General features: G+C 36.3%; 1 protein-coding gene across 1 annotated transcript in view; it reads right to left on the bottom strand.

Annotated features, from left to right (window-relative positions):
• The window catches only part of ZNF407 (zinc finger protein 407), a 476207-nt gene that overhangs the window by 300330 nt on the left and 148835 nt on the right, over nt 1-27042 (bottom strand).

The following is a 27042-nucleotide window of genomic DNA, read 5'->3' as shown; positions in this document are numbered from 1 at the left end:
TTACATCATGTGATTATTTAAAACAATTTAGATCAGAAACATTCAGAAGCATCAAAACTAAAATGGCTCTCTGGATAAGCAGAAAGAAAATGTACTGTTGCAACTTTCAGCGTAAAAGGGCTTGCAAACATTTTTGTTAATTATGTATTACAGCTGTCCTTCATAAAGTTAATTACTAATAGCTGAAAGGCAACAGAATCTATTTGCATATGTACATGAAAGACATGACATATGCAAAAATATGATTTTAATTAGCATTCTATGATATGAAGGGCTACAAATCAAATTGGCATGTTATAAGATTCTCAACATTAAACAGTGAATTCATCTGGACATGTTTGCACAAATGAGCAACATAAGACTGTAAAGTACTGTATCCTTGCAGATAAGACTTGTGACAAAAGCCAAAAGCAAAATGACTTCTAAAAAAATGCTTCTTTTCTTTTGATGTCTAATTTATTTTGTTTAATTTCATATAATATTACAGAATCTCAGGTTTAAGGCCAAATGACCATGACTTCTTTATCCAAAGAATGCACTTATATGCACTGAAAATAACAATCAATCTACTTAAATATGAGGTAATAACAACTATGGTCAATACACAGTTTACAACTATAAATAACTGGTACCAACATCAATCACGAAAATGAAATTATCACATATTAAAAAACTGTGATAATATTAAAAGCTGAGCAAAAAAAAAAAAAAGTACAAAAATTCTGTCTTTGTTTCTGCTTGATTTTGACAAAATAACATTTTTCATTCCTTAAAAAAGAACACAGTAATAATAAGTGAATTTAAGTCATAACTTCCCTACTGTCCTCCATTGTCCTATAATTAAAAAAACATAAAGCTAATAGCAAAGAGCAAAGGTTAAAAACCCAAAGCTGCAATGCACAGCTTATTTACATGACCAAGTATAACTGAAGAGGTCTGAACTTAGAATCCACAGTGCAGTTTTTAAAAGAAAACAAAATTATTAATTAAAATAGTTAGGTTTTAAGAATTGAGGCAAAAATATTACATGGCACAGGGAAACAAACTAGAGTAAATGGGGAGAAAAAGCTTTTGCCTAATATAATGTCCTAATGTGTGCTGAATGTCTCCAGCGCTGAATCTTTAGTGAAATGATAATTTTCATTATAATGGAGAAAAACGGAAGAAGTTTTAATACTGTAACACAGCTCAATTATGTTCAAATGCAAAATATTTATTCAACCAACACTGGACTTAAAAAGAAGTACTAATTCTTTAAATTTAGCTTAAAGTATAAATAATGTAAAAGCCTCAAAATCATCCTCAGTTAAAAAATATATATAAGCCAAGCATGACCAGCATTAAATTACTGACCATATGCACATAATACTGACAGCCATACGTGGTTACTGAATGTAGGCTACTCCTACACTAACACTGTAACATTATTGTTTTAATATTTTTAACGTAACTTTCAAAAATATATATACACAACCTAGATATCACCAGAAATAAAACAGAAATGATGGCAAATCTGAAAGCTAGCCAATTGACATGGCTTGCTCCCCATAAACCCTGATTCTTTCATACCTTCACTCCCTGTTTCATCACGTTTACTGATCACTTACTATGTGCTAGCTGTGAAGGGGTCCTGCACCTAGGAGAAAAACCAGACCGCTCAAGTCATGCCTTCCCGGAGCATTCTCAACAACCTGTGGCTTATCAACAGGACGCACTGGCACTAAGCTTGAGCCACTCCTCTGTGGACAGTGCTAGTCATTCACACATGCATTTAATTTACATATCTATTAATTAAAGATCTACCATTATGTAAGGTACAGTTCTTGGCAGCTGTGACGCATAGGTGACTAAAACAAATAAAAGTCCCTGCCCTCAAAAAATGTACAACCTAGTGAGACACAGACAACAACAACAACAGCAGAAACAGTAAAATATGTATCATATCAAGCAGAGTCAAGTGGTAGGAGAACAAATTAGAGAACAAGGATCTTAAAATGTCAGCAAGGGGTTGAAATTCTACATTTGGGTGGCTCAGGAATGAGACCCGTGAGTGAAGAGGATGACGGCACGTGGCCTGCCAAGGAATAAGGACCAGCAACCCCAGCAGGAGAGAGGACAATCACAGACCTCTGAAGGCAGAGTCTCAATTCATTCTCACAGCAGTGACGTGGGAGCATAAACCTGGGGGCTGGTAAGTGGGGAGGAGGACAGTCCCATCCAAGGAGGTTAGAAAAAAGAGGGCGGGTGAGAACGGCAACAATGAAGGCCACAATAGCCTCAGCTTTTATTCTGAGTGAGAAGAAAAGCCATCTCAGGCGTCTGAACAGAGGAGTCACTTGTCCAACTTACTTTTGCTTTTGTTTTTATTTTTTTAAAATAGCTCACTGTAATCTCAAAATCCAGGGCTCCCAGGGATCCTCACACCTTAGCTTTCCCAGTAGCTGGGACTAAAGCCATGTGCCACCAGGCCTGGCTAACTGAACTTTTTTTGTAGAGACAGGGGTCTCACTATGTTGCCCAAGCCCAAGTTGGACTCAAACTTCAGGTCTCAAGGAACTCTCCTCCTGCCTGGAAGTCTCCAAGTCCTGGGATTACAGGTGTGAGCCAGCACACTGCCTGGAAGTCTCTAAGTCCTGGGATTACAGGTGTGAGCCAACACACTGCCTGGAAGTCTCTAAGTCCTGGGATTACAGGTGTGAGCCAGCACACTGCCTGGAAGTCTCCAAGTCCTGGGATTACAGGTGTGAGCCAACACACTGCCTGGAAGTCTCAAAGTCCTGGGGTACAGGTGTGAGCCAGCACACCCGGCCTCAACTTCCATTTCAATAGCACTCCTGTCTGTTCTGTTTTGAGTGTGTGTGTGTGTGTGTGTGTGTGTGTGAGAGAGAGAGACAGAGAGATCAACAGTCTCTTGGAATAATCCAGGCAAAGATGACAGTGATAGTGACCTGGACAAAGGCTAGCAGTGAAGACGTGGTCAGATTTGGGACATATATTTGTAATCAGAGCTAACCAAATTTCTATATGGATTGGATATAGAGTCTGAAAGAGAAATCAAAGAAATTATCCATTTTTGGCTTAAGAGAAATCGAGCTGTTTTGAAGGAGATCAGTCTGGGACATGCTCATAAAGAAGCCTACTGAACATCCAAGAGGCCTGTGGAACAGGAGGTCAACTCTACTGCTCAAGGCCAAGACCCACGCTAGAACTGCTGTTTTCAAGTCATCCATTTGCAAGCATCTAATCATCTGAAGGAATACCTTTAAATAAAAAATAATGTTTTTAAAATATTGATTGACTTGCAATCAATGTAAATGCCTAATACAGTACAACTTATTTTGGTGTAAAAAGAGCAATGCAGTAGTAATGCCTACCTTCCAGTTTAAAAAAAAAAAAAAAAAAAAAAAAAAACCTCTTATTTTAACATTATTTCATAATAAACTCTTGTACACTATACACTATATAATAAAGACCTGTTTCTTCAGTCCGTTAGGTTTATCACTATAACATTATTTCAATTTGAGAGTTATTGAGAGTTATGGGAGATGATGTAACTCATCTACTAAAGTACATACAGCTCAGCTGACCCTTGAACAACATGAGTCTGAACGGCCCGAGTCCACTTCTACTATGATCTTCTTCCACCTCTGCCACGCTTGACACAGTAAGGCCAACCTCTCCCTCCTACTCCTCAGCCCACTTAACGTGACGATCAAAAGGATGAAGTCCTTTATGATGAGCCACCGCCACTTAAAGAATACTCAATATACACATTTTCTTCCTTATGATTATCTTAACGTTTCCTCTAACTTGTTTCATTGTAAGAATACAGCATATAATACATATACAGAATGTGTTAATCTACGGTTCCTCTTATTGGTAAGGCTTCTGATTGACAGCAGGCTATTAGTAGTTACGTTTTCAAGGAGTCAAAACGTATACTTGGATTTTTTACTGCATGGGGGTTTGGCTGTGATTCTCTTGTGCCAAACAGGTTCCTATGGTTGACTGTTCTTCAGGATGACAACAGAAATGTTACCAAAGAGTAGGGGTAGGGGAAATTTTCAAATAAGTTTGGATTACACTAGGTTAAAAAAGTTAAGTTCTGGCCAGGCGCAGTGGCTCACACCTGTAATCCTATCACTTTGGGAGGCCAAGGCAGGAAGGATACAAGGTCAGGAGATCAAGACCATACTGACTAATACTGTGAAACCCTGTCTCTATTAAAAATGCAAAAACCTTTGGGTATCTACCCAGTATTCTCGGCAAACTATCGCAAGAACAGAAAACCAAACACCGCATGTTCTCACTCATAGGTGAGAACTGAACAATGAGATCACTTGGACTCGGGAAGGGGAACATCACACAACAGGGCCTACCATGGAGAGGGGGGAGGGGGGAGGGATTGCATTGGGAGTTATACCTGATGTAAATGACGAGTTGATGGGTGCTGATGAGTTGATGGGTGCAGCACACCAACATGGCACAAGTATACATATGTAACAAACCTGCACGTTATGCACATGTACCCTAGAACTTAAAGTATAATAAAAAAAAAAAATTCTCTCTTAAAAAAAAAAAATACAAAAACTTAGCCCGGCATGGTGGTGGGCACCTGTAGTCCCAGCCACTCGGGAGGCTGAGGCAGGAGAATGGCATGAACCCGGGAGGCGGAGCTTGCAGTGAGTCGAGATCATGCCACTGCACTCCAGCCTGGGTGACGGAGCGAGACTCCGTCTCCAAAAAAAAAAAAAAAAGTTAAGTTCTATAGACTTCTCAATCATGTATGTGCTGTTTAGCATGGTGAAATGGAACGAAATAGGAGATCTGCATCATATTTTCTAACCTTATTGGACCACTAAGTATTTCTGTCATAGAAAACATCTACTAGAACTGTGTCTTGAAGAAACAATTGAGAAAATGCTTACATTACTCAGTCGGGGCTTCTACAACAAAATACCTTAGACTGGGTCAGTTAGAAAAAACAGACATTTACTGCTTACAGTTCTGGAGGCTGGAAGGTCCAAGATCAAAGTACCAGGAGATTCAGTGTGTGATGAGGGCCTGTCCCCACAGGGCGTCTTCTATGTGTCCACACAAGGCAGAAGAGGCAAACAGGTTCCCTTAAGCCTTTCTTGTAAGGACACTAATCGCATTCACGAAGGCTCTGCTCTCCCAAAATCAGCTCCCAAAGGCCCCAACTCTTAATACTATTGCGCTGGGGATTAGGTATTGATATGGTTCGCATCTGCGTTCCCACCCGAAGCTCATGTTGAATTGCAATCCCCAATGTTAAAGGTGGGGCCTGGTGGTGATTGGTCATGGAGGCAGATTTCTAACGAGTGGTTTAGCATCAGCCTCTTGGTACCGTCCTCGCGATAGTGAGAGCTCGCAAGATCTGGTTGTTTAAAGGTGTGTAACACCTCCGTCCTCTCTCTCTTGCTCCTGCTCCAGCAATGTGAGACATGTCACCCTGCTGTCACTTTCTGTCATAACTGTAAGTTCCTGGAGGTCTCCCTGGAAGCCAAGCAGCTGCCAGGACGATGCTTCCTCTACAACCTGCAGAACCAGGAGTCAATTAAACCTCCTTTCTTTATAAATTACTCAGCGTCAGGTATTTCTTTATAGCAATGTAAGAACAGCCTAATACAGGTATCAACATGTGAATTTTGGAGAGACACAAGCATTCAGAGCATGGTAAAGTTGGTGTCAAGTATGAGGACTGGTTTCGAACTTCTGATTCAAATATAAGAAACTATAAGAAAATATATTTGTGGGAACTGACAAATATCTGAGAAACTATGTGATAATGTCTATTTAGATTACTACATACTTGCAGTTGACATCATCAGATATTTAGCTACAAAGTACTGATTCAGTCCAAGAACCAGTCACGAATAATTTAGGTAACCATTTTATGGCTAGCTATGTAACACAGTTAAACTATGAACTAAACATTGTAACCAACTTACAGTTGTGTCAGGATACTCTCACAAACACTGTTCTGACCTGAGCAGCAAAAGATGGGTGTGAAGGGTAGAGTGGAATAGATAATAATGACATGGGAAAAATAGGTAAAGAAAACTAATAATAATACAAGTAGAAACTTTCCAGCAACAATCCTAGCAGGCAGAAAGGATAAATAATTATTTTACAAAGTTTTGATAAACAACTTCATATCTAATTTTACGTTTACAGTTTATCCTTTTATCTATCACACTTTTATTTTTTAATCGTGAACTGTTCTTTTTCTTAGCTTCTTTCTTGAAAAAAAAGTTAAGATTTGGAAAAGTTGAAAAGGCAATAATATATGAAATACTTGTACCCTCTCCAAACCAGTTCATCATTAACGTTTTGGGATGCCTGCTTACTTGCTCTCTCTCTCACTAGGAATGTATTAATACGTACTTTTTCTTTAAGTCATCTTAAAGTAAGTTACTGAGATGATACTTTTCCCCTAAAACTTCAGCATACAACTCCAAAGAAAGACATTTTTCTACCCATTGTGGATCAAGATCACACTCAAGAAAATACTGATTCAGTAATATCTGCCACATAGTCTATAAGACACACTCACTGTGTTTCGTTATGTCTCCTTGGTCTCTTTTCATCTACAAGTACCCTCGTTTTCTTTATTTGTATAGTGACAAAAATTCTGAGCAACCTAACTTACAATAATCTCCCACATATGGTATGTCTGATTGTTTCCTCATGATTTGATTCAGTTTAAACATTTTTCGCAAGACCATCGCCTATGTATGTTGGGTACTTCCAATAACATAGCATCAGGATAAAAGTAATGTCAGGTTCACATCCCTTTAGTCATGCTAAACTTGATTATTTGTTTAAGGTAGTAATCTCAAAGTTTCTTCAATATAGATACTTACTTGCCCTTTGTAATTAAGTAATCTGTAGGTGATATTTTGATTTTGTGTGAGTATCCTGTTCACTAACAACCTTCTCCCAATGAGACAGGCGCCCATTAATGAATCTTGCCTAATTCAATTATTCTGAAAGCTACAAAACAGCAGTGTTCTATCATTTCTTCTATTTTAGTTAGCTAGCATTCTTTGATAGAGAAACTTAACCATTTTCCCCCATCTTTCTGTGATATACTCTCTCACCCTCACTTTCTTTCTAAAGCACTTTATCTGGACTCTTGGATTTTATATCATATTATATAAACTATTACCGTAATTATGTCGTGTAATTCTCAAGTTTTCCCAAAATTGGCCACTGGAAACTCTTTAAAGTTGGCTACTCTGTTTTTTGAAATCACTTCTCTTACTGTTGGTTTCTTCCTTATTTTCTAGCACAACCAGCCTTCCAGGCCCAACAATCACTGTCCATGCTCCGGACCTGCAATCAGTCCTGGTTTCTTACAGTAAGTAGTGGTGTTTATAAAGCAAGACCTGGATGCTAGCTCTGATCACTGCTACAGGAGTATCATGGAGTCTAAGCCCTTTCAATCCACAAAGCTAGGAAATAAATGGACACACAAACAAACACATACATGGGGGGTATGGAAGGAAATATACACAGAGGATTTCAACTGTAATGGCCACGTTTGATAAATGAGTATTCACTGCAACAATCGGTGTATCTTTTCGTTATTCTAAAATGTGTTATAATAAATTTTCAGGTGGTACAAATACATTACTGTAAATGAATCACATTTTAGCTTTTGCAGGACAGCATTCTATTCAAACAATTATTCTCATAAAACTTTAGTGTAAAGGTAATACTTACTACTTCTTTAAGCTCTCTAATAACTTGGCTTCTACTGATAGTTCCAAAACACTTCTGATCACTTCCTCTTTCATACTATTGTCAATTCTCGTTCCTCATCTTACCCTCTAAGGGTGATATATTTGTTCATACACATTCATATTTCAAAGGTATAATTCATTTCCTGGGCTTCAAGCATAACCTCCTTGTGGGTGACACTAAAATATATATTTCCACCCATGGCCTTTCCAGGACATTTTTTCTTGTCTCCATTGACAATACTGTAAAGCATGTCCAACACTCAGTCATGATTGTTCCACGCTAATGATCTCCTGCAGAATTTATGAATTATATCAATTGTACCACCTTCCCAATTTAGTAATCTTACACTCATGTTCATACATCATCAATTGTTTCTTCATAATTTTTTGGTACCAAGACTTTTCTTTTTCTATTTTAAATAAACTAGTTCAAACCATTATGTCTGAGTACCACAGCTACAAGGCACTCTCCCATACAATTCACTCCATATACCCTAATGACGCGCCTTCATATAAATATGGTCACGTCACGTCTTAGCTCAAAAACGTGTCATAATTCCCTTCTGAACTGGATAAGCACCAAATCTTAAGCAAACAAACAATAGTCTTCAACAGTCATTCAGAATCAGATATTCTAACTGCTGAAATATGCACTCTAAAAATAATAAGAAATAAAAGATAAAAAGCTACAATCCAACTGAAAAGTGAGAGCAACCTGAAAGTTCAACAGCAACGGCACAATCATGGTATAGTATTATGCATCAACTGAAAATACAGAAAGCTGCTCATGATAGCTTAGATTTTAAAAGGACAAAAACTACATACAACAAACCCTATGTATGTTTATTCTTGTATTCTGATATACAGATGAACAAACGTACATGAAAAGAAGCAAACACCAACCAAGTTCACTCTGACACAGGATGTAGATTTAGATGATGTATAGGGTTGTTTTTCTATAAGTAAAATTTGTCATTTAAAAAAGCAACAAATAATATATTGCTTACAGTCAGATGTACAGTTTATACAAGAGTTTTATATGTCTCCTCAAAGGCTGCCCAAAAGTGTACGAGTATGCAGTCTGGGCATACTCAGATCGCCCTGAGAGAGGAGGAAATTGGGGCTCAGAGACGGTAAGTGACTTTGACGTTTTCAAGAAAATGGGGCAAAGAAGCTGAAAATGCAAAAGTAGAATTCATGCCTGGTGACGTTTATACAGAAGTCTCTCCACCACTCCATGCTTCCTGCCTAATGAAAGATTATAGCCTCATAGAAAATAAGAAAAATGAAACTACTACTGAAATAGAACTGTTGAAAAATAAAACCACTATATTACTTTCCTAAATGAATATGAATTATCCAAGCTAATGAATGACAAATCTAGTAACTGATATAAGCATGGAGATTTTTTTTTTAAGATTTGCTGAGAATAAGTATACAAAATATTTTTAAAAGAAAATATTTATCATATGATGAAGAGAAAAACTAAAAATTAATGACCTATAAAACAAGTCAGACAAAAATACCACACAATCAGTTATCAAGCATAATTATGCTTAAAAATAAAGATGATCACTTCTAAAAGAACAGCCAATTGAGACGGACTGCATCAGTTTTATTGTAAACAAAATCAAAATAAATATATTTTACTTTTAAAGTGTCAGAAACCTGGGGCATACTATAATTTGTTGCTAACTTGTTAAATATGTTAGATAATATAAAATAAAACCAACATTCATTATTAAAGACCTCATCTTTATAACATATAACGTGAAATATATTATCTAACATCCTAAATACATTTGTAAGCAGGTTTGTATTATATTGTTTAATCAAGACTTCAGGAAAGAATTTTTCCCACCTACTTCTCTTACCTATTAATGAGCATGTTAAATAAACAATACAGAAAAACCTGCAGTTCAAAGGTATTCAAATCTGTCAGAAATTTATCTTACAAATAAAGGGGGAAAGCTATGATTATATGAGATTTGTTTACTCCAAAATTCAGAAATTAACAGGTGTTAAATAACATTTAATAATTATATTTCTCAAACTCTTACCAAATCATTGATAGGCCAAAATAATCGTCTTTATTTCTCAAATATATTCTGACACAATTCCTTTTAATGTTGCACCCCTTTTGGTTTTAATTAGCATACGGAACCCACCATTTTCACATGTGAAATGTACCCTTGTAATTTTATATAAAGCAACTTGCTTCAAACACAAATTAGCAACGTTCTAAAATTTAAAATATCTGAAAATTTTTACAATTATTATTTTCCTGGATGACTCTGCCTGTCCTTGTTAATAAATGCTATTATATTTAATGAAAATCTCCATGAAGAGACAAAAGTCAGAATTTTTTGCTAATTCATAAGAAACAAACTTTTCTTAAGTTTCACACCTCTCCTGAGAACAGGCATTCTGCATACAGAAAAACTGTAGTAACTTTTTAGATATTATAAAATGCTAGCTACAACACACATAAAGGTTCAAGAATCTGAACAGGTTATGTGATAAAACATATACACACCCCACACACACACGCATACAAATACACACGTACCCACAATTTCCCGGAGCAAGTAAAGATATTCAGCAAGGTCGTACTGCTTTATTTCAGGGGTCAATTCCATTGCCAAAAAATGAGGGTCCACATGAAGATTTAACTATTAACATTCTAAGAACTGTAAATAATATAATACTCCAAGACGTTAAGAGTACATTGTCGACTTCCAAATAGTCACCAGATTCTTAATAAAAAAAAGTATTAAGGTTATTTTATTCTTGTTTTTTTTTTTGTTGGAAAGGAAGGAGACTGCCAAGCTCTGGGTTGATCTGTAGTTTTTGTTTGTTTTTTGAGGTTTTCTTGAAAGAAGGGTTGGTTATTTTTTTGAGACAGCGACTCCCTCTGTCACCAGCCTGACTACAGTGGCACAATCATGGCTCGCTGCAGCCTTCACCTTCCAGACTCAAGTGATTCTCCCACCTCAGCCTCCTAAGTAGCTAATACTACAGGTGAGCACCACCACACACAGTTAATTTTTATTTTTTGTAGAGGCAGGGTCTCGCTGTGTTGCCCAAGCTGGTCTCAAACTACTGGACTCAACTGATCCTCCCAATTCAAACTCCCAAAGTGCTGGGATTACAGGAATAAGCCACCATTCCCAGCTTCCAAGTTCTGTTGTATGCCTCATGTGAACCAACTGATCTCACCCTCACCACATCTCATTTTCCAGATGAAAAACCTGAGGTACATAGCCATTAAGCCCCCAAAGACTGCAAGCTCCTAACTGGTAGAGTCAGACTGGGCCCCAGGCTGTCTCCTCAAAGCCCACAGACCACACTCACCACTCAACTGTCCTGTGTCTCTCTCCCTCTTATAAACTTTCAATCATGTATAGGCCTGGTTTCAGATGTCAGCTGCACTATTTTTTAATTACAAAGTCATTTTCCAACAACTAAGTAAATCAATGATTACGGTGTATATTATTTTTGAGTTTCAGACACAGATAGTAGAAGTTCAGTGAAAAATGCTCCAGTCTAGAGTTGAAAACCTGCATCTAGTCTAGGCGCTTGCTTCCCACTTGCAAAAACTTGCATCTCGTCTAGGCCAACATGGCCTTGGTTAAGTTAATGCATGACATGTGAGACATAATGAGATCATTAATGTCTGAATTCTTTTAAAAAATACAATGAATTTAGTAGACAACTATATTAGTGATAAACTATAAACTGGGAATTGCCATGACCAATTGAAATCCCCAGCAGGGGAATCAAAACCACACTCTATGAGACATGTTTATGAATGGTTATATTGTACAAAGACAGTATGCGATAAAGAGGTACTTATCATATTCTTCCACTCATTGGAAACTTTCAAAAAGAGCTCTGTGAAGAACTCTTTGCCTAGAGCTACCTCAACTCTTCTGAAGGAGGTAAAACAATGGTGGGGCCTTCTGTTCACATAAGATAGTAACCTGAGAATGCAAAGTGCTAACACAGTCAACGGGAATTAAAACACATACCCAAATGTGCTTTGTATATGAAATCATTTGATGGTAGGCCATAAAAGAATATCGCTGACGGCCAGGGCAAAGCCTGATGTCAAAGAAACTTGGGCTGCATGTGGGCCTTACCTATGAATGGATAAGGACATTATCCCTCTTCCCTAGGGTTGCTATGAAGATTAAATGAGATGAGGTAAGGCGAGGACTTACTGTAGTGCCTAGCACAGTAAGTCCTCTGGAATTGTTAGCCAACTTCACAGTGATGATGATGATAATGATGACAATGATGACGATGACCATGACTAGGAAGAGGACCCCAGGGACAAGAGAAAGGATGGCATACAGAACACACACTGTAGTGCTGCACTGGCTGACAGGATTCTATAAATATCATTTTCATCCTTCCAGGATAAAAAAGGGCCGTACAAAGATTAAAAATAAATAGTGATGAAATTTAGCATATTAGTGACAGAGCACTATGGCCAAAGAGGGTAATAAATGTTTAATGTGGATTATTGAAGATAAAACCCCAACTGTAGTAGATACACATTACGGTATTACTAACCTCAATTTATAAATGAGAAAATTGAGGCCTACTGGAATATAGCAATGGTGTAAGAAAAATCTATCTATCTATATACAGTATATAGAAGACTAGAGTAAAATTCCTAGGTATTTCAAGAAATTCAGTAAGTCTCAAAAAATGATTGCTATTAATAAATTAAGACTTTTCCTATCCAAGCATATAATTCTGGTATTGTCTTTATTGATTAAATGCACAGGAGCAAAAACACATGAGGCTGTTCCTGTCAAGGAATAAAACACCAATCAATAAATCCACCAAAAAAGGGATTTCCACATTTACATGTAATTTGTCTTCAAATTTCTTCCCTGATACTTTATGTAAATTGACACTACAATCACATGTAATGCAGCAGACGTCAATGAGGAAATGATAACCAAGCCCTGTCTGCAATCTTATCTAAGAGGGATCTAGGAATAGCTGAGCCTAAACTGACCAGCACTCCATACTTGACTGAACATCAGGGAGAAATGTTCTTGGGTAATGAAGGAGCTTGCAGGTGAGATGTGCCAACCTGTCCAACAGCTCTATTTCCAAGACTAGTGCAAGCACTCTGGCTTAAGAGTGATTTTAAAAAATAAGACTTCTTCATTTAATGCTTTAAAAATACTATTTGGCAAATAGGTATATTCAAGTTGTAATTTATGTGAAAATGAATTGAAGGTACCCAACATACACATTCAATATACATGCAGACAAAATATATTAAATTATTCTGAAACAAAAAATGAGAATTCAAGGGCCGGGCACGGTGTCTCACTCCTGTAATCCCAGCACTTTGGGAGGCCAAGGCGGGAGGATGATGAGGTCAGGAGATCGAGACCATCCTGGCTAACACGGTGAAGCCCCATCTCTATTAAAAACACAAAAAATTAGCAGGGCGTGGTGGCGGGCGCCTGTAATCCCAGCTACTCAGGAGGCTGAGGCATGAGAATGGCGTGAACCCGGGAGGCGGACCTTGCAGTGAGTGAGATCACGCCACTGCACTCCGGCCTGGGCGACAAAGCAAGATCCTCTCTCAAAAAAAAAAAAAAAAAAAAAAGAATTCAGAATTATACAATCTAATTCTGAACATATTTAGCAGGAAAACAATATTATGAGACATATGCAGATAAATAGGTCCTCTGTGTCTTGTATTGAGGTTTATATATATTAGAGTTAAGATAAATATTTTCCATGAAATACAATTATACAATAATTAGAACACAATAGGATGCATTTAATAATAAAAGCTTATAAAACAGAATATAATCTGCATATAGAACAGAATATAATCTGTAATATCCAGCAGATATGTGAAAACATGCGGTGCTTCCAAAAGATCATCACCATCATCAAGCACTGTGACGCTGGAGAGATGCAGAAGTTATCAGTTAAGAAGAATTACAGCTGGCGGGGCACGGTGGCTCACACCTGTAATCCCAGCACTTTGGGAGGCCGAGACGGGCGGATCACAAGGTCAGGAGATCGATACCATGGTGAAACCCCGTCTCTACTAAAAATACAAAAAATTAGCCGGGCGCGGTGGCGGGCGCCTGTAGTCCCAGCTACTCAGGAGGCTGAGGCAGGAGAATGGCGTGAACCCGGGAGGCGGAGCTTGCAGTGAGCCGAGACGTGCCACCGCACTCCAGCCCGGGCGACAGAGCGAGACTCCGTCTCAAAAAAAAAAAAAAAAAGAAAAAAGAAGAAGAAGAAGAATTACAGCTGAAATACTTTCCCGTAACAATTTATAATAAACTAAGTGACTCTACTAAAATAAGAAAGACTCAGGAATCTTTTTAATAATAACAAAGTCAGGACCAGGCGCAGCAGCCCACCCCTGAAATCACAGCACTGTGGGAGGCCAAGGCGGGTGGATCACCTGAGGTCAGGAGATAGAGGCCAGCCTGATCAACATGGCAAAACCCTGTCTCTATTAAAAAAACAAAAATTAGCCAGGCGTGATGGTGCGCACCTGTGGTCCCAGCTACTCGGGAGGCTGAGACAGGAAAATCGCTTGAAGTTGGGGGGCGGAGGTTGCAGTGAGCTGTGATTGTGCCACTGCACTCCAGCCTGGGCGACAGAGTGAGATTCTGTCTTAAAAAAAAAAAAAAAAAAAAACTTAAAAGAAGAAATTTTAAAAAATTAAAATTTTGGGGGTTAGTTTATTTCCTATTTCTAGTCCCCTTATCATCTAAAATAATATGTGTTAACGATGTTACCTTTAGAACTCATTTTAAAAGTTATAGGTAGCAAAGAGAAAATGCAAATTGAAGAATGAAAAACTCTAAAAGCAAAACATGGCTAGTGTAATTCTCTTTTGGTAACAGGCTAGCATGTTGTTGATTGTGTATTGAACATGTACATCATGTTGGGTAGAAGTATATCTTCTTTTTTTCTTTAATTACAGATTAAATACGCCTTACGAAGATGGGGCTCAGTAACGTGACAACTTGGCTTAGCCAAATTCCATTTCCTAGAATTCGCTTCCCTAGATGTAGCTGGTTAAGGAAAGCCAGCAGAGAAACACCCAGTGTGAAATAAGCAGGGCAGATGTGAAGCCGCAGTCTGCAGGCATTGCCACATAGACCATCTCACCATCACAAGACAACAACTGAACCTTTAACCACTCCACAATCCTGGGAAAGCTTCTATGTCAGCTTCTCCGACTCCTGAACCTTATGGGTAAGTTTAAGAAGCGTAGGATGAGACCCAGCCAGCGTCTGTGGAATCCTATACCACCATCGTCCAAGGCCATGGGCTCCCACTCATGCCTGTGGGTCCCCCCAGTTCCTGTTCTCCATCATGTCACATCCCTCCTCACTTCTCAACTGCCTGCTCTGTGGGTTTCAAGGTCCAGCATCAGATGTGATGACAACACCTTACAGAGACTAGTTTAAAAGCTCCCGATGTTGCTTAAGACCAAATTTCTGTAACAAGTATATTAACTTTATTCACATAGCCACACACACATACAGACACACACACACACACACACACACACACACACACACAGAGTAATATGTGTATATCATAGTGGCTTTAAATGTCTGAGTGAATACTGACTGATTTGGGGTTTAGAAGATAGAGTAATCAGAACCAGTTTTATCCTTCCCATTGATAAAACAAAAAAAAAAAATCCAAAAAATGTATGAAATAACAACTTTTAAGAAATAGCACATCAGGTAAAGAAAGACAATGATCTCAAAGAGCCAGCTGTCAGACAGTGGAACGAGGTGAGAAACAGAGCTGTAGATGAACAGACTGCTGAGGTGGGAGAACACAGGGAGGCCAGGCAGCCGGAACGCACAGGGCAGAGAGGAGAGACCGCAATCGAAAGAGAACTCTAAAGATCACGGGAAGAGTGCCTGGAGGACTCAGCAATGATTGATCAAGTCACACATATATGAAGAAGCTACATGAGAGCACGACAAAACACAGAAAAAAAAATAGTGCTTGGGCTCACACAGGCTCCCATCAGCCAAACTTGAGAGAACCGAGGGCTCAAGGGGCACACAGCAAGTTCTGTCTCAGAGGCAGAGACAATTAATCCTAGACTGAGCACTGTTCTGATCCTGCTTAAAAGCAAAGCAAAAAATCATTTTCATGTAAATTAACTGCAATCTGAGAACAAGGGTCAAGAATATTTATTGAACTACAAAATAAACAGAAACAACAAAGTAAAATTAACAATGTCTAGAATTCAATGAAAAAATTACCAGGCATGCAAAGAAGTGTAAAAATAGGAACAATAAGAAGAAGAAAAATCAATCAAATAAAACCAACCCAGAATGAACAAAGATGTTAAAATTAGGGAACAATAAAACAATTACTATAAATACACACAACATAATCAAAAGATAAGTACAATTGTCCCTTGGTATTCCTGGGGAATTGGTTCTAGAAACCCTCTGAAGATACCAAACTCCATGCACACTCAAGTCCCTTATATAAAAATAACATAGTATAGATGACCCTTGAACAGCAAGAATTGGAACTGTGTGGGTCCACTTTTACTATGATTTTCTTCCACCTCTGGCACCCCTGAGACAGGAAGACCAAACCCTCCTTCTTTCCTCCTCAGCCTAATTAATATGAAGATAATGAGAATGAAGACTTTTATAAGGATTCCCTTCCACTTAATAAATAGTACATCTATTTCTTATGATTTTCTTAACAACAACTACTTTTATCAACCTTAAAGAATACAGCAACATATACAATATTTATTAACTGTTTATGTTATCAGTAAGGCTTCTGGTCAACAGTAGGCTATTAGTAGTTGAGTTTGGGGGGAGTCAAAGTTATACACAGATTTTCACCTGTACGGGAGGTTGGAGCTCCTCACTTCCATATTGTTCAAGGGTCAACTGCATTTGCACATAACCTAAGCACATCCTCCCACATACTTTAGATCATCTCTAGATTACTAATAATACTTAACACAATCAAAAAGCCACATAAATAGTTGTTATATTGTATTGCTTTTTAATTTCCAGGGTTGTATTATTTTTTTATTTTTCAAGTATTTCTGATCAGCAGTTGGTAGAATCCATAAAGGTAGAACCCGAGGATACAGAGGATCGACTGTAGAGAGATGGAAGATAGTTTTAAAAATCCAAACCACATGTCTAGATTTACTTTTAGTGTTTTATTGTAGTGTATTATTCTAGTGTTCATGTGTTTTATTACACGAGATAAAAAGATGCATGAGATGAGCTTAATGACATATTAGACATCCAGAAGGAAGTGACCTTGAATAAAAGGAACAGAAAACACAAAAATTAAAAGCTAAAACAGAAAGTAGATTTTTAAACCTGAAAACAATATTAGCTGTTGGCCAATTTCAAATGGTATCATTGGAGTGTCCAAAAATACAAGGTGGAACAGGGTAGTCAGTTGAAGAAATAATGGGCAAAAAAATTCCAAGTGTCATGAAAACTATAAACTCACACATCAAAAAACAAATTGCAAACAAAGCAAACATGAAGAAAACCAATGATAAAGAAAAAAGTCTTAAAAAAAAAGAGAGAGAGAGAAAAAAGACCTGTTATATACAAAAGACCAAAGATAAGAATGACAACAGATTTACAGATACAAAGGAAGGAAATGAAGACCACAAAAAAATGTTAACTACCTTCATTTTATACCATACACACTTGTAGTAGAAACTCATTCAAAATGAATTACAGACCTTAAATATAATACCTAAAACCATTAAACTTCTAAAAGAAAACAAAAGAAAAAAAGGTGTGACCTTCGTCTAAGTAAAGATTTCTGGGATATTACACAAAAAGCAAAACTCATTAAAGAAAAAATGTATACACTGGACTACACAGAAATTTTTAAATTCTCTTCTTCTAAAGAGAATTAAGCCACAGACTAGGACAAAATACTTGCAAATCATATGTTTAATAAAAAGCTTATATCTAGCATACAAAAAGAAATCCCATGCTCAATAAGAAGAAAACAACACGATTTTTTTAATGGACAAAAGAATTTTTTCATAGATCCTTTACCAAAGAAGAAATACACATGGCAAAAAAAAAAAAAAAAAAAAAAGTCCTAAGAAGATGCTCAAAATCATTAGGGGCATGCAAATTAAATCACCGTGAGATTCCGCTACATATCTAATGAAAATGGCTAAAAACAGACAGAGTGACAATTGCAAGCTTTGGGAAGTTTACATAGAAAAATAGGAAAGTTAAAACTCTTCTGGTGGATATGTAAACTGGTACTGTTCTCTGGTAAAACCTTAAACATACACCTATCCTAAAATCCAATCACTTTACATTTAGGTATTTACCCAAGAGAAATGGAGGCCTATGGCCATACAAAACTTGTTGACAAATGTTCATTAAAACAGCATAATTTCAAATACCCAAAAAAGAGAAATAATTCAGACGTCTATTGCAAGGAGAATGGATAAACAAAGGGATAAAGAAACAAGGTAATTCCGCTTAGCAATAATTAGGAATTAACTACCAATACACAACAACAACAAACAAAGAAGAAATCTAAAATCTAAAAACAGCTATGATGACTTAAGAAAAAAAGAGTGACAAGAAAAATTCCAAACTGTATCATTCCATTCGCGAAGAACTCTAGAAAATGAAAGCTAATAATGGCAGAAAGCAGATCGGCAGTTGTGTAGGGATGGCAAAGAGTGGCAGGAAGGATGGATTACAAAGGAAAAAAATGGAAATTCGGGACAGTAATGGGTATAATCATAATCTTGTGTGAGGTAAAGGTTTCATGGAGAATACGTACACGTGTCTAAATATGTATTAAAATTCATCAAATTGTACATTTCAAGTATGTATAGATTTCTGTGTGTAATACTTCAATAAAACTTTTCTTAAGCTAAAAATTACATTTACAATAGGAACTCCATAATAATTTTAACTAGAAAATATACATTTTTCAGGCAATATACACTCATACACAAGATATGTTTATTTTTTGCCCTTCTTTACCTTTTTGCTTTATTAATTTTTAAGATTTTATAGAGTTCCAAAGTAACTGAGAAGTCAACTCCTGACTTGGTATGTATAGACTAGACATTATTTCCTCAATTTTATGTGAGATCTCTATGGTACTATGAAAGGATAAATAGTAAATATCTTGCAAGCGGAGGGATGGTAACACTGTCAAGCAACTCTCTGGAAAAGTCTAAGGTTCAGAGCAAAACGGTAACTAAAAGAGAGAGAGAGAGAGAGAGAGAGAGAGAGAGAGAGAGACTGACTGACTATATAAATAACTTCCATGATTTTCCTCTCTACGACTATAACTTTCTTACACTGCGTTACAAGCAAAACAGTTTCCTACAAATACTAGCAATTTGAAATCTGGAGGAGAAGCTACACATGACAAAAGTTTACAGTCAGATAAATGAAAACAGATTATTTCTGAATTTCCCACTTTATTTGGTATTGTTTATCTGGTGGCAAATGTATAATTTAGATATACTCTAAAAATACCAAAATTACCAAAAGCATGCAGTTTAAGAACTGAATGTGATTCATAAGAACTTAAAACACAATCATGAAAAGAACTCAGCAGTTTCTAGCAGTCAGAAATAATACAAGTTACAACCGGGCTATAGAGCTGATGAAGGTAACAGCAACAGATCTAAAAGCTCCAAGTTTTTAGGGTTTATAGGTTGGGGTCTAAGTTACATTAAAAGGCTCAAACTTGCATCTATGGGTGATATAATATATATCAATATTATTAGCAAGCTCTGACATTTGATCAACTATTTAGATATCTCTAAAAGATGTAATTTTTACATCTTGTAATATCAAACCAATTAATAAATATTTTCAGACAAGGTGTTTTGTAAAAAAAATTGTGCTAAGGGCTATAGAAAAGGGCTAATATAAGCTAAAATCTCATGATATACCTAAAAAAATACATAAAAATATGCACAAGTATAAGCAATATTTTAGTGCTAAAGAGACTACACAAAATATAAATGTCTCACCCTATCAAACTGATAATAACATTTGCAACATTTATTGTACAATGCTCCTTTACTATCCTAAAATTAAATGAATGCATAATAAAACCTATCAAAGTTTAATCATCCAAAAGATCGATATAGTACTCTAATAAATATGAAGTAAATTTAAAAGAAGTAGTTTAAAATAAAATTGTTTGTATTTCAAGAAATAAAAGGTTGGGCAGAACTATACTGGAAGTCTAATGCATTTTCAGATGTTTTTGCCTAAACAGATAATCACCATGAGAGGAGGGGACTGCCACAATGGTAAAGCGAGCTCCTCCAAAAATCTGCTCCTCCATAAAAGCAAAAGAACACAAGAAAAAGCAATTTTTTGCCAACACTGGAAATAAAAATAGACAGAAAAGAGTATAAAGACTATTCAAGAAAACCAGCTCAACAATAAGCTTTGTGGCACTTGAACTTATTCCAATCTCATGCCCAACTCCCTAGATCCCAGAAAAACAACAAAATGACGACTAGAGTAGGTTTGAAAACCAGCAGCCTAGGAGCTATGAGGAGGGTCAAACAGGCTAGGAACTCACCAAAGACCTCATTCCCATAAAAATCATACTAATTACCTGGAAAATCCTGAAGCACTCCATGCTCAGGGTTTGTCTTTGACTTGACTCACAAGTCACTGTGTGTGAATAACCCCCATCCTCAGGGCAACTGTCAGTAGCAATGGAAAAAACAAACAAAAAACCATGGAAGCGACTGTTTACCACCATAGCTGTCTAAACATAAAACCAGTTAGGGAGAATTAAGAAGCTAGCCAAAAAACTTAAAAGGAAAAATGAGAATGAGATTATAAATACAAGCTTAGAAAAGCTCCAACATACTCCACAAATCTAAAAGCAAACACACATGCACAGGGCTGTGTGAATGAAGGGAGAAATCTGAAAAGGTAATAATCTTCCACAGCATCCCTGGCTAACATTAAGCCTTTGCACAGGTAGAAAGAGAAGGTAAAAGTAGAGTTGATAACTGCCTGATGAAGCACATTCCACAATGCAACAGAGCCCCTTGACAAACGCTACAGATATCGGTTCAAGGCATTTGAAGAAATCTGTGTCTTCCATTTTTTCAGAGTAAGCAGTGTGATGTTAGTGGCCACATATGACAAACAATACGGACATTACAAAATACATTCAGAAAAGTCACTAAACAGCATCAACAAAAGTAAACTCTGAGGAGTAAGGGATCTGATTTCCAAACTGGTCACATTACATTATTTAAATAACTACTTTCTAGCATATAAATACATATATATGTGTGTGTGTGTGTGTGTGTATACATATATATGTGTGTGTGTGTGTGTGTATTTTTCCTTTGTAAGGTTAGTAGTAATGTTCACCCTCTATATATATAGTAGTAGCAATGTTCTTTCTCTCTATATATATGTATATACATACATATATAGAAAGAGAGATATGTACTCAATAAAGAATGAACAAACACAAACGTACTAATAACAAAGCCTCCAAAATAAAAAAACAAAAACAAAAAATTGTAGAATTGAAGCAGAAACTTCAACAATAAGATTTGGAGACTTGAAAAGCCCATTTTCAGGAATAAATAGACCTATGCAGAACATAAACAACGAAAGGAAGTTTTCAACAACAAGGTACATCAACTAGAAATAAGAGGCATCTATAGAATATGTCACACAATAAAAACAACCTCAAATGCACAGAGAATGGCCTCCAGAACTAATCATATGTTAGGATATAAAATAAGCATCAGGGCATCTATAGAGATTGAAATCATACAAGAAATACTTTTATTTCCTTTAGTCATATGCAATAAAATTAGAAGTCAAATAACAAAAGCAAATTTGGGAGATTAAGAAAATGTGGCACATATACACCATGGAATACTATGCAGCCAAAAAAAAAGGATGAGTTCCTGTCCTTTGTAAGGACATGGATGAAGCTGGAAACCATCATTCTCAGCAAACTATTGCAAGGACAGAAAATCAAACACCACATGTTCTCACTCATAGATGGGAACTGAACAATGAGATCACTTGGACGCAGGGTGGGGAACATCACACACTGGGGCCTGTCATGGGGTGGGGGAGGGGGAGGGACAACATTAGGCGATATACCTAAGGTAAATGACAAGTTAATGGGTGGAGCACGCCAACATGGCACACGTATACATATGTAACAAACCTGCATGTTGTATACATGTACCCGAGAACTTAAAGTATAATAAAATAAATAAATACATAATACATTTAAAAAAAAAAGAATAGACTTTTCAACAAATGGTATTGAGACGTGCATAGCCACATTAGAAAAGAATAAAACGAACTCCTTCCTTACGATATACCCAAAATGTAATTCGAAGTGATTTAAAAACCCCAATGTAAGGGGTAAAAAGCTACAAACTCTTAGAGGAATAAATCTTCGGGATCTTACATTAGGCAATGGTTTTAGATACAACACCAAAGCACAGATGATGAAAGAGTAAACAGAAATTCATGAAAATTAAAGAAGCCTGTGCTTCAAAGGACACCGTCAATAAATTAAAAAGACAATATCCAGAATAAAAAATTCAGAAAACTCAATTAAAAAAATACAAAGTAAAAATGGGCAAGGGATCTGAATAGATCTTTCCCCAGAAAATATATGAAATAGGCAATATAAAGCACATAAAAAGTTGCTCAAGAGCATTACTCTTCAGGAAAATTGAAATCAAAACGTCAATGATGCATCACTTCAAACACATCAGGTTGGCTATAATCAAAAAGACAAACAAGTCTTGGTGAGGATACAGAGAAATTCAAAAACTCATACACTGCTACCAAGAAACATGTGATGGCTTCTCACAAAGTTAAACATATAGTTAACACAAGATCCAGCAATTCTACTCCTATATACCCAAGAAAACTGAAAATTTATGTCCACACAAAAATCTGTGCAGAAACGTTCACAGCACCATTAGTCATAATATCCAAAAAGTGAAAACAATCCTGATGACCATGAAATGATGAACGGGTGAATAACAAACGGTGCTGTGTCCACACAATGCAGTATTAGTTGGCCACAAGAAGGAAGCACTGATGCATGCTATGACATGAATGAATCATGAAAACATGCCAGTTGAATAAATTTGGACACAAAAGGCCACATATTGTATAATCACATTCATATGAACTGTCCAGAATAAATCTATAGAAAAGAAAAGTTGATAATTTACATATGAATCAAGTTAAACAGTGAATGACTTTCCCTCAGCTGAAAAAGAACATACTACACCACTCATTTAGGTTTTATCTCAAAGTTCACATATCAGTAAAATGAGCGACAAAAGCAATTAACTGTAAAACAATTTTGCATCTTATATCGGTAGGCAAAAAATACCACAAGATGATAATGTAGGTAAGATATAGTAATGCCTAGAAGAATCCAGGGTACTCTCAAAGAAGTAAAATGTACAGATAACTAGGATTTCCATGAGAAGGATGACATTCCTGGAAGAGAAGAAAAGTGTAAGAAAATGTAAACCAGTCTGAGAAGCTTATGTATGTGCCAAGGCTACAGCACAGATTTGGGTGAAAATGAGGCTGGAAAGGTCTTTCATGGACAAAATTGTGACCTTTGCACCAACCTCATATTTTGTTCAGTGAATTTAGGCCTCTCTTCTGCCTTAGAGAAGTTCCAAAAAAGAATGGCAATTTCACACTCTCCTAATTTTTATAGTTTCCAATAAGATACATCTCCAATAACTTATCATACTTCTTTCATTTCCTTTCCCTCCTGCATTAAATAGAAAATAAAGCTTTCTTTGAAAAAGCTTTAGAGCTTTTGGAGTTTTATTCCCCAAATAAGATGTTAAGACCTGACCTACTGTTGTACTTTCAAAAATAACAGTATACTAAAATGTTCACAGACACATATATTATTTTTAAAAACTATCCTTTACATCCAAACTAGAATGACTCAGGAGCCAATAAACTCTGAAATTTGTGGTAAGGCATCTCAAACAGTAAATACAGGACTTTTTTTCTGACATCTCTGCTGCATTCCTCTTTTTCTCTCACTGAAGATTTAAATTCTTCACAACAGATAAGAAAGACAGGATGGATTCTTAAAAAAGAGTATCTCAATTAGGTTTTACGATCATCCACATAGTTAAACAACACCTAAGTCTAAGTAATAATTGCAGCACGAGGGCAACATGGGCACCATGTTTTTTTTTTTTAATCCCAATACCTTACTGGAATTGATACAGGCCATACTCCACATCTTTGATGAAATGGTGTTTTCCAGCAAGAAGGCTGGGGGAGGTGAAGAAAAGATAAGGCAAGGAAAGGGCAGAGCAGAGGAGCCACGAGGAGAGGAGAGGGGAGGACAGCAGAGAGGAGACCTGTACACGCGGTGCTCTCATATTCCTACGGCTGTGTATAATATTCTGCAAAGTAAAATTGACTGAGATAGAAGCTATTTTGCATGGTACAGTGGCAATGGCTAACAAATGAGAGTTTTGTGGGCTGAATGTTAGTCCCCTGCCTCATCTGCCACCCCTAATGACAGCAGCCACCTGCTGTTTTATTGTCACAGCTGGAGCCAGTTCACACTCCTTGATGCTGAGCTCTGCCCATGAGCACCAAGCGCTCTCTTCGCCTCATTACTTTGATGAACTTTTTATGGTCAGCACCCATGAAGACCTCATCTAGAACTCCACAACACAGACTGGCTTCTGGGAGTGTTTTCAGTTACAGGAGGTGATAACACACAGTGACACAGCGGCTTTGGTGTCTGTCAGCTAGTTCAGAAGTCACTGCACTGTATTTTTGACATAACAGGGTCCACAACAGGTAAAACTGCCATGAAATTCCCATACTTAATAATGTTCTTTCTTCCTCATTGTGATGTAAAGATCATAGGATACTGCCATAATGAAGTCTTTTAATGGTACATGTTATTATACAAAACCTAATGTACTGTTTATGATTACAGCCATAAAATTAAAATTCTTTTCATTTTCTATAGATTGAAAGTGATTGGAAGGAATTTTTCCCTTTGGCTTTTAAAGTCAAAAGGGATAAAACTGAAGCAAAACCTAAATCTTATTTGTATTAATAAACAATTTTAAATTACAACTTCGTAAGTTGTCCTTTAATGTTTTTAAATAAAAATGTGCAAGCAATGATACGTCAGCTAATTTTAAATTAAACCTGTAATGTGTAATTTTGGTGGTAGAAAGGCTATTTGAATAAAATCATGTTTTCAAAAGTAAAACCCAAGCTTTTTCTGATCAATGCTGTCCAGATATACATTAAGAGTCCTCAAGAATTTGACTACTTACTACAGAGACAACAACCACAACAAAAAGAAATAATTTTTAAATGTCAGCAACACTGAAAAACTTCATCATCTCTGAAAACATACTGTGTGAAAATTATTGACCATAATTTTTATCATTTGCAAGCACTGAGTCATGCCTAATCACAAGAACTTAACCTAGGAAAAGAAACTTCATAGCATTAAAATAGTTGAACATATCCTCATATTTACAAACATACTAAGAAAATTTTTTAAATATTCTAAAAATCACCAAGTAACATTTTAATTTCTAATGCCTGAAAGCTTTTATAATCCGAAAAACTAGAACATTTAACTATTTCCTATGTAGAACTGCAGTTGATAATTCTTGACAAATTCTTCAATGTTACAAACCATTAAACTTCACTTAGATTCATTTTAAAATTCTACCCAAAAACATACGTGTATATAAATGTGTGAAGTGATTTATCTTGTTACTTTCTCCTCAAAGTATATGTGTTATACATCGCATGGTTTCACTCTGAAATTTATATTCATAATGAAAATTCTTCAAAATATTGATATTTTAGCTAAGAGATAGGATAATATGAGCTTTACTAATGCAGCTAAACTTGTGCTGCACGTTAGCAAAATGGTACAAAAAACAGCACTTGTTCTGAACTCTAGATAGTATTGCCAAATAATAGCAAGGATGGTAATATTCAAAGATGACATACATACATACATACACACAATCCATGTATGTAACACAGAATCAGTGGTTTGAAATTCTGCTGAGCTTAGATATTTGTCTTCAGTTATTTAATAACATGCCAAACTTAAAGTTTGTGAAATCTTATCTTAAAAAAAAAATCCAGGAAAGCCTCTCAATGGTTGTACTAAATGACATTTAATCGTAAATCAACCACGTCAAGTCATTATGAGGAAATAATTGTCTACAATTCGCACATTCTCCTTTTCTCAGCATATATTCTACAAATCATAATAAATGTATTAGGCATTATGAATACCATGTAATTCCCTTCTGGAAATGACTGGATGCAGGTACTTTTATTGAAATCATGGTTCTGTTTTCTGTAGGTAAATACTTAATTGTTAATGATATGTCCCTTTGCAACAAGGAATAAAAAGAGAAAGTGAGGAAATAGTTACATAATTAAATGAAAAAAACTAGAATGTGAGCAAGAAAAATATTACATATGGTCACATACCATGTAATGTTTTAATCAGTGACAAACCACATATATGACAATGGTCCTGTAAGATTACAATGAAGTTGAAAAATTCCTGTTGCCTAATGACCTCATAGCCATCCAAACATCTCAATGCAGTGCATTATTCATTTGTGGTGATGCTGCTATAAATAAACCTTTGCTGTCAAACATATAAAAGTATATCACAACTAATTATGAACAGTATGTAACTGATGATAGTAAACAACTATGTTACTGGCTTATAAATTTACTATACGGTACTTTTTGTCATTACTTTAGAGTGTACTCCTTTTACTTATTTTTTTTTTAAGTTAACTGTAAAACAGCTTTCAAGCAGGTCCTTCAGAAAGTCTTCCAGAGGGAGGAATTGTTATCATAGCAGATGACAGTTCCATAACTGTTATCGCACCTGAAGACCTTCCACTGAAACAAGATACAGAGATGGAAGACGGGGATACTGATCATCCTCTCCCGGTGTAGGCCTAGGCTAATGTGCTTGTGTCACAGTTTTAACAAAAACGTTTTAAAAGTAAAACAATAAAATAATTTAGGATAGAAAAAATAAGACTATTCTTATTCTTATACGGATATAAGAAAATATATTGGAACAGCTATGGAATATTTGTGTTTAAAGCGAAGTGTTATCAAAAAGGAGTCAAAAAGTTTAAAAAATAGTTTATAAAGTG

This window comes from Rhinopithecus roxellana, chromosome 21 (assembly GCF_007565055.1).
Source record: "Rhinopithecus roxellana isolate Shanxi Qingling chromosome 21, ASM756505v1, whole genome shotgun sequence".
In the NCBI taxonomy this organism is placed as follows: domain Eukaryota; kingdom Metazoa; phylum Chordata; class Mammalia; order Primates; family Cercopithecidae; genus Rhinopithecus; species Rhinopithecus roxellana.
The sequence above is the reverse complement of the archived record's forward strand: the minus strand, read 5'-3'. Positions and strand labels throughout refer to the sequence as shown.